At 43.4% G+C, this 9,364-nt stretch overlaps 1 long non-coding RNA gene across 3 annotated transcripts in view; it reads right to left on the minus strand.

Annotated features, from left to right (window-relative positions):
- The window catches only part of LOC112659161 (uncharacterized), a 31,440-nt gene extending 23,378 nt beyond the window's left edge, over nucleotides 1-8,062 (minus strand). For 2 of the 3 annotated variants that reach the window (XR_007402740.1, XR_007402739.1), the window contains exons 1-3: nucleotides 7,719-8,061; nucleotides 3,824-6,304; nucleotides 631-2,526 (exon numbers count right to left, since the gene is read on the minus strand). This is a non-coding gene — a long non-coding RNA (uncharacterized LOC112659161). Of the gene's footprint in view, nucleotides 1-630; nucleotides 2,527-3,823; nucleotides 6,305-7,718 lie in introns of all 3 variants that reach the window. The other variant, XR_007402741.1, reaches the window with a different exon arrangement.
- Nucleotides 8,063-9,364: the final 1,302 nt, after the last annotated feature.

The following is a 9,364-nucleotide window of genomic DNA, read 5'->3' on the forward strand; positions in this document are numbered from 1 at the left end:
AGACATGACGTATTAACTGTGATCATTAGTGTCAATTATACAATTTATAAAAATATATATTTATAAATATATAATTATATATTATAATCATTATATAATAATATATATAAAATTAGACATATTAGATAAAATTAGATCATTATATAATATATATAAAATTAGATATATTAGATAAAATTAGATCATTATATAATATAATTAGATATTTTATATAAAATTATATCATTATATAACATATATAATTAGATATATTATATAAAATTATATCATTATATATATATAATTTTCTATATCATATTTAAGTATATGTAATGCATTATCATGAAAGTTGTAATACATAAATATAAGCGTATATATATACTATGTAAAAATAGATATCCCTTACAGTCCTTTTACCCTGGAATCAAAAGACTGTTTTGTAAATTTGACAAACAGGTGAACACATTTAAGAGATTCCCTCCTTCCCTTGTTTGTAGGCACAAATACCCCCTTTGTGATTCAGTCAGAGCTTAAGTGGCAATCACGCACTTACGAGAGAACCTTTAAATACACGTGCTACACCATTTTCTCTGCGGATTCACAGCCACTTGGCTGCCCCAGACCCTGATCATCGCCAGGTATCCAAAGCACCTGCTGTGTGGGCCTCACGCCGGATACGCTCCTGTTAGGGTGCTCCAAACTGTCAACACCTTCAAACATCAGTGGGAGCGGCTCAAAATCATGCGTCTTCAAGGTCAGCTAGTAGGGCTGGGGAAGTGATCACAATTGTGGAGGGAGGACGTTGGAGGTGGTGCGCTGTCCCGTCAAGCTGCTGAGCGGTGACGTTTCAGGAGGTTTTAGGAAGCGGTGCGAGGCCGCAGGCTCCTGCTCCTCCTCCCCAACCACGCTGCAGGGCGCTGAGGAGCCGGACACCGAAGTCGAGGTGGAAGAGGGAGTGAAGCCTTCAGGTGCTTTCCACAAAGCCTGAACCCAGAGGGAGGGAACCGCCGGGGGGCAGTTACCCGAGGACCGGGGTGGGGCTCGAGGTGGGACCTCATGCCCAGGAGCCCCCCAGCTGCGTGCACGCTCATCCCTCACCAGCCCACGATGCTCCGGGCCTCCCTTCCCGCAGCTGGGCTGTGTTCACCAGGCAGCCGATCAACGGATTGGGGAACTCTTGGGTCTTGGGGGCGGTTATGTCCAGAGGGGTTAGGATACTGTCCTAGCACTGGGAAGCCCACTGTTGATGAAGTCACCGTTGGTCTCTATTTGTTCACAGTTGACATTGATCTGTTGTGATGCACGAGAAGTTACAACTTTGGTGCAACTAAGTGTGCAGGTGCAGGCGCAGGTGCAGGTGCAGGTGCCAGGCGTGTGTTAGACACCCTTCCTCGGATTTACAGACCACAGTCAAACCCAACCCCGCAGCAGCAGCCCTTGAGGAAGCGTATGACAGGCCCAAGAAATGGGGGCAGGGCTGGTTCACTTCTTGAAATCCACTGACGACCCCCCGTGTAAATGCTGCAAGGGACCCGCCGTGTTTGCTTGGGGCGGGAGGGCGGTGGGTTTACCAGGTGGAGGCTGCGTCGGCAGGTGCCGTGGGCCCCATTGCTTCCTTTTGCGTCCATGCGGATTTTCTGCTGTCCCGCGGGCCCTTCGAGCCTTGTCCCACTGTCCCTCAGTGGCCCTGGGCTAGTCGCTCGGTGGCCCCAGGCTGGTCCCTTGGTGGCCCCAGGCTGGTCCCTCGGTGTCCCTGGGCTGGCCCCTCTGTGTCCTCGGGCTGGTCCCTTGGTGTCCCCAGGCTGGCTCCTCTGTGTCCCTGGGCTGGTCCCTCTGTTTCCCCAGACTGGCCCCTCGGTGGTCCCGGGCTAGTCCCTCAGTGTCCCCGGGGTGGCCCCTCGGTGGCCCCGGGCTGGTCCCTCGGTGTTCCTGGACTGGTCCCTCGGTGTCCCCAGGCTGGTTGCTCGGTGTCCCCAGGCTGGTCCCTCGGTGGCCCCAGGTTGGCCCTCAGTGGCCCCGGGCTGGCCGCCACGTGGCCTGGGTGGTGATGCTGCTGGGCCTCGGGTGCCCACCGCCTGGGAAGCCCCTGCCCCAGCCTCTGGAGTGCGGTGACTCTGCTCGACTTTCCGAGACATGTTCCGCCGCCGCCACACATCTTACAAGGTACGAGGACCTTCTTTCTCCTGCTCCTCACAAACACGTCCCCCCCCTTTCCTGTTGCCTCCACCCTAATAGGGATGGAGGTGTGTGCTTGTGGCTTTGATCCACAGAACCCGTCCCTGCTGATCCACCGCCCAGCCTCTCTCTTGGGCTTGCCGACTATTTACATATCTGAGCACTGCTTTTGCTGAATCACAAAGTTTGCCTTTCTGTTTCTATGCATCTCGAGGTATTTTCTGATTTCCCTTGTGATTTCTCCTCTGACCGATTGGTTGTTTCTGTGCCGTTTAATTTCCACCGAGTTACGGAAGTTTTCCTTCTGTTGCTCCTTTCTGGTGTTCTTGCACGGGGGGTGGAAAGAGTACTTGGTATGATTTGGTAGGATTTCTTAAAAAAAGAAACAAAATATTGATTAGCACTTGTTTTGCAGCCTAACAGATACCCAGTCTATTCTGGTGAACGTTCCCTGTGCATTTAGAAAGGTGTGTGCTCGGGGATCCCCGGGTGGCCCAGTGGGTTAGTGCCGCCTGCGGCCCAGGGCCTGATCCTAGAGACCTAGGATCGAGTCCCACGTCGGGCTCCCTGCATGGAGCCTGCGTCTCCCTCTGTCTGTGTCTCTGCCTCTCTCTCTCTCTCAGGGTCTCTCATGAATAAATAAAGTCTTAAAAAATAAGAAAAGATGTGTGCTCTGGGGCTGTTCACATCCCGTTCCCTCACCGACCTCTCTGGTTGCTCTACTCATATGGAAAACGGGCTATTGATGCATCCAACCATTATTATAAACTCTTTGTTTCTCTCTTCAACGCTGTCGGATATTTTTTTTCTTTGCGATTTTTGGGACTCTCTTGTTCGCCACATGTAATTCACTGTTACATATTCTTGATGGATTGAAACCTTTAACGATGTATAACACACTTGTGACTTGTACACTTTTACTTATTTACGTAATTCTGTATGTCTGTATTGATTTATTTTACTTGAAATCTGTTCCTTCTGATAATATAACCCTTCTGTGTGTGCGTGTGGGGGTGGGTTACTGTGTGCACAGTGTGTCTCTCTCCATCCTTTTATTTTCAGATTCATTGTGCCTTTGCATCTAAATATCCTCAGGAACAAGAGAAGAGATAGGTTGATATTTTTACTTACTCTTCCAACTTCTGCCTTATTTGGAGAGTTTAGTTTATTTACTTTTAAAGTAATAATTGGTAACAAAAAGTCACTTGTACCATTTAGCTATTTTTTTCCTGTGTCTTAATTTTTTTTTCTTTTCCCTCTTTTTCTATCTTCTATTATTGCCTTTCTCCATATGTAGTTGATGCCTGTGTGTATGTGTGTGTGTGTGTGTGTGTGTGTGTGTGTGGTGTATATTTTAATCTCTTCTTTCCTTTTCTGTGTGTGTATTAGCGGTTATCTTGAGGATGCAATTCATACGATCCCCTTATAGCGGCCTAGTTTGAATAATGCCAACTTTTTGTCAAAATTATATAACTGCACTTTCAAACATCTCTGTTCCTCCCCCTTTAGATTAGTATTTTCACTGGTTACATCTTTCTGCATTGGGCGCCCACTAACATCGAAACAAACAGTATACTGGTTCATGTGTTTGCCTTCTAAATCAGAGAACAAGAGGAGTTATAAACCAAAAATGCCATAATATTAGCTTTTTTATACTTTTTATATTTACCTAGGTGGTGACCTTCACCAATATTCTTTATTTAGCCGTACTGCTCATATTTAATTACTGTTCAGCCTTCTTTCCTTCCAGCTCGAGGGGCTCCTGTTAGCATTGCTTGTGGGGTAGCTCTAAAGGTAACAGACTCCCTCAGCTTTTGCTTATTTGAGAATGTCATCATTTCTCTTTAATTTCTGAAAGGCAGTTTTTATTTGCAATTCTTGGTCGACAGGTTTATCTTTCCCCTGTCGGTACTTTCATTGCCTCGTGGTTTGTTATGAAAAATAAACTATTAATATCATCGAGGATCATTGGGACTAGTCACTTTGGTCTTGTGGGATTCAAGACCCTTCTCTTTGTAAGTGTTTATTTAAATTCCAAGTAGTTGGGATCCCTGGGTGGCTCAAGGGTTTAGCGCCGGCCTTCGGGCCCAGGATGTGATCCTGGAGACACGGGATCAAATCCCACATCAGACTGTCTGCATCGAGCCTGCTTCTCCCTCTGCCTGTCTCTCTGTCTCTCTGTCTCTGTCTCTGTCTCTGTCTCTCTCTCTGTGTCTCATGAATAAATAAATGAAATCTTTACATTCCAGTGAGTTGACATACGGCATAAAATAATTTCCGACATATAATCAGGATCCTTTCTTGGTCATCATCTCTCAACAGTTTGTCTACAACGTGTCTTGGTGTAGGTCTCTATTTAGATCCTGCTTGGAGTTCATTTGAGCTCCTTGGACGTGTGATTCATTTCCTTAAACAAGTTTGGAAAATTGCATTATTTTTTTTTTCAAATTATTTCTCTACCTCTTTCTCTGTCCCTTCTCCCGGGACCCCCACAGGTTGGGCTGCTGGATGGCGACCCACAAAACCCTTGAGGTTCATTCAGCTTTCTTTGTTCTTTCTTCATTCTGCTTTTCGGGCGTGATAATTCCCATTTTCCAATGTTTGAGTTCACTGATCCTTTCTTCAGCCTAATCAAATCAATTGTTGACATTTTCTTATAAATTGTTCATTTTCATTATTGTACATTTCAGTGCCTGAATTCTTACCTGGTTCCTCTTCATGATTTTTACCTCTTTATTGATATTCCCATTTTTCATCCATCATTCTTTCTGGTTTACTTTACTTCTTTGCCTATGGCTTTCTTTAAATTCTTGAAAATATTTAATAGAGTTGAGTTAAAGTCTTAGCCTAGTAACTCCAATGTCTCGGCTTTTTCAGGGATGGTTTCTGCCCATTTCTTTCTCTTTGGCATGGGCCATATTTTCTTATTTCACCGTATGCTTTGTAATTTTGTGTTGTTGAAAACTAGACACTAGAATATTATTCTCTGGTGACTCTGTAAATCAAATTTACTCTCTTCCTAGCTGTTTCTCTTCCTGACGGTTGAAAGCTGTCCCTTTGCTCAACTAATGTAATGTTAAGATAAAGACTACCTTCAATTCCAAGAGCAAGAAGCTAAGCAAAACAAAACCAAAACAAACAGAAGAATTCTCCCTCTTTTTGTAGATTGACTTTGTCACTGGTGCTGAGCCTAGAGATCAGCAGGGGATCTGCTCAGCTCTTTTGTGAGCACTCATCCTGTCCTTGGTATTTGTCTGTGGCTTTCTAAATTCCTCCAGTACACATGGGTGCTTTTGGACGGCCAAATTTCCCCCCAAGAAACTCTCTCCAGGCTTCTGAGGTCAACTGTGTGTCTCAACCATTATCTTTTGCCCCCACGTGGGTCCAGGTCTTGCTTTACCATGCAGTGTTTCTGAGCAACGTCTGTCACTTTTCTGCCCCGAGTGGGTTCTGTGTTAGGTGAAGCAGAAATGAAAGGCTTGCATCAATCCTTCAGGTAACCCCAGACAGATTAGGACAGACAAGCATGATGCATTGTGCAGAGGCTCTGCTCCCTCTGACGCCAGAGACCAGGATCCCACGTGAAGGATGCAGGCTGCACCTCAAGACTTCCTCTGAGCCAGGGAGGGAGGTGCACCTAGAGCATCTGCAAATGGCACAAAGCTTTCCCACCATTTTCAAGTTGCCTCGTCTTTGACTCAACATTTGCCTGATTGCAGTAAACAGTTGGCTGTTTTCCAGAGTCCTGACACGGTGGGTTGGGTTTCCGCTTGCTTCTCCTTTTCTCTGTGGGGGAGGGCAGTTTGGAGCTGCCCAGTCCACCGTTTTGCCAAAGTTACTCTGTTGACTTCACCTCTTTTTGAGTTTCTATGAATTTCCTGGATTTTTTCTCCACTTTCCCATGCTTTTGTGTGTATATAAACAGACTGATCTAATAACAAAAACTAACATGGAGAACGTTGCTTCACAATAACAGAATATTTATTAAACCATATGGTTAAGCAACGTCTATCTTCCTAGAAAATTGCTGGTATTTTTGAAGTATACATCAGGTATTTGGCAGTAAAATATACACTTAAGCTTGTTTTCACCAATCTGACATGGTTTCCAGTATGGAGATAATCTGAATCATTTTTTGTTGGCTTTTTTTCTGAAATGTAATTGACAATATATCATTGTATTAGTTTTGGGTGTACAACATAATGATTTTATACTTGTAATATTTTGAAATCACCACCACAAGTTCTAGGTAACATCTATATTAATATTCCTTTTTTTTTAAAACATGCAATAAAAAGAAAATGGTCTCACTATTTCTATCTCTTCCTGCCGCAGCTTTCTACAAGTTGAGGACATGTAGATCTGTCCATAAATAGATCTACATACTGTCCGTAAATAGATGTACACAAACAGACACACACACACACACACACACACATCCAAATATGTTATTGAATTATTTTGTTTCATGGAGAATGTTTGTCTTTATAACTTTTCTTGAACCACCATATTTTAATTTTGCTTGTAACCCATGCAAGACAACTTGAAGGTAATACGAAGGGTAAGAAGGAATATATTTTGACAAATAACTAAGCTGCAACATAATAATCTGATATCTGAGCTTCTGTCTGTCAGATGCAATCATAAATAAAAGATAGAAAGAAGCAAGGGACTGCTTTTTAAGGAAATTAAATTGTCTTGAGAATATTTCAAAAATGTGACTTGAAAGGGCATATACATGACATAAGTGTTCTTCAGATTTCTGTTGATTCCTGAATGATCCTGGGTGAGATCAATCGTGCTGATGTTCTTGTCTTGTGTCTAAATGCTCATCCAGGGAATAAATTCCTTTAGAGCAAAGGGCCTTGCTCATGGCCCCAGACACCAGAGGCAGACTGTGACTTAAGCTTTTAAGGTGATTCAGGCTTCACCGCACCCCCCGGGGCACTCAGGAGCTCGATTTAATGTCTCCTTTGCGTTTTAGGATTTTTCTATGTGATAATTAAGACAGCAACTAGTACAACCATTTTAGGCATCTGCCCATACAAATAGCTCCTGAAGTGAGGGCTGTGGATGTCTTGAGGTTTTGTACATTTTCTCAGTGGGCCAAATGTCAAGATGTGGAATATCAAAGTTCTGAATACATTGGAACAAAAGGAGGAAAAACCTGCCATGTTTGCAACTGAGGCATGGAAATCCGATATACAGGGACTACGACGGCAGATAAAGGATGTAGAACGGCTGCATTTGTGTAGTTGGTATTAAAGGCATTTTGCCACAACTGGTTAACAAATGTGTGTATACTTCTTCCAAAGTCTCTGAATTTAAGTAATTAGACATTAAGATTCTTATCAAGTGGCATTTTGCATTTTGTTCTGTTTCATGCTGTTTATGCAGAAGCCACAGGATATTTAACCTCTGAGAAACCTGCATTAAATCAATATTACATTAGTGTTTTAAAGCCATTAGCTCAATAGCCATATGTCCAGATATTTTCTCCATTCAGAAAGTTAGGAATCAGTAAATAAAAATGAGATAATTAACAATGAATACCTGCTACTCACATTTTATGTATACAACATTATCTCTTTCCATTCGAAGCGTGTTCAGCTGTTACCTATCATTCAAGAAATGTAAACCCATACCCCCCATATTGCATGGCAATGGAGCTCTTGTGGTGACCTCACATATGTTTCCATGGCAGCATATTCATCTGGAAATGGCATCGCGCTTTGATTTGTAGATGGTCAAAGACGGACTCCTGAATTATACCCATTAAAAGGCTAATTTTCAAAAGAAACTCTTAGGTTGGAAATTTCGCAATGCAGGATTATAAACTAACACACTATTTATATTTTTAGTGAGTATGCATTTCTACTTCGGAATCTGAAGTAGCATTTCATCATCCAAATGCCTTGCAATTAGGATATCTACAAGGAAGGTAGGTATTTGCACCAGAGTAAGGGATATAGTTTGGGCAACTCACCAGCGTCACAGGCTGAGTTGCTCCCTGGCCCATATGGGTGCTCATCTACTTCGGCTGCAGACTCTCTGGCTTAAACAGTATAAAATTGTTTTCTCATTGTCCTAGAGACTGGAAGTCCCAGATCAAGGCCTGGTTTGAGTTGTTGGTGAGGACTCTTAGCTTGTGGGCAGGACGTACAGAGAAAGAGAGAGAGAGAAAGAGAGAGAGATAAGGAGTAGGTTCTGGTCCCTTTATATAAGGACACTAACCCTATGAGATCACAGCCCACCCTTAGAACCTCATTTAAACTTGAGTAACCCTGATTATTTCCTTGGAGATCCCATCCCCAAATGCAGCTCTGCTGGGGGTAGCAGCTCCAGCGTAGGCACTGGGGAGAGGGTCACAATCATTCAGTCCGTGACTCCTGGCCTCTTTATCTCCATCTTCCTACGGCTTTGGCATCTGCATCTCCAGCTGTAACAGAGTGATAGATTTGTATCTCCTGAGATCAAGTGGCCTGTCGGGATCGCTGGGTGTTTGGTGTCCTGAGAGATCATTCAAGGTTACTTTGAACGTCAGCAAAGCAGTAATGAACTAGAGATGATTATCGATTTTTAAAAATAAGCTATTAATAAAAGAAAAAAAATAAAACTTCCTCTGCAACATTTGAGTCAAGGTAAGAGACTAGATGTTTTCCTGTGTTTTGTGAGAAGGCTCTAATGTGCCCAAGTCTATGCAATCAGCTGGATATTCCAAAACCTCAGGCATTCACTTTGACCCCTTCCTGGCTCCTTCCCATCTGCTTTGCTCAGTGAATCTGGGAGATCACATTCACTGACCCCAGGCCTGACCTTTTTTCTACAGGCAAAAAAAGTGAGTCGAGGGATGCCCACCATATAACCTCACAGCATCTCAGAGGGATCCACAATTTTAACTCAGAATTCAGATTATTAAAACTATTTAAAGTTACAGCTGTCAGTAGAGACCCCTGGGAGTTGGAATAATGTTTACCTGTAGCATCATAAAATAATGTAAGGTACTCCTGCTATAAAACTACATGCATCCTGAAAAATGTCATATTCTGCAAAATCATGGATGACAAAACACAGGGCTTATGAGGAAAAGAAGGTCAGCACCAACTCTTTTAAGCCGATGGTAACTTCAGCTCCAGAGCCCTGATTAAAGCAGCAATGATCCTAAGTGAGGTCTAGCCCCGTCCTTGGGCATCACCACGTAGAGCCACCA

Source organism: Canis lupus, chromosome 16, assembly GCF_003254725.2.
Source record: "Canis lupus dingo isolate Sandy chromosome 16, ASM325472v2, whole genome shotgun sequence".
Classification (NCBI taxonomy): Eukaryota; Metazoa; Chordata; class Mammalia; order Carnivora; family Canidae; genus Canis; species Canis lupus.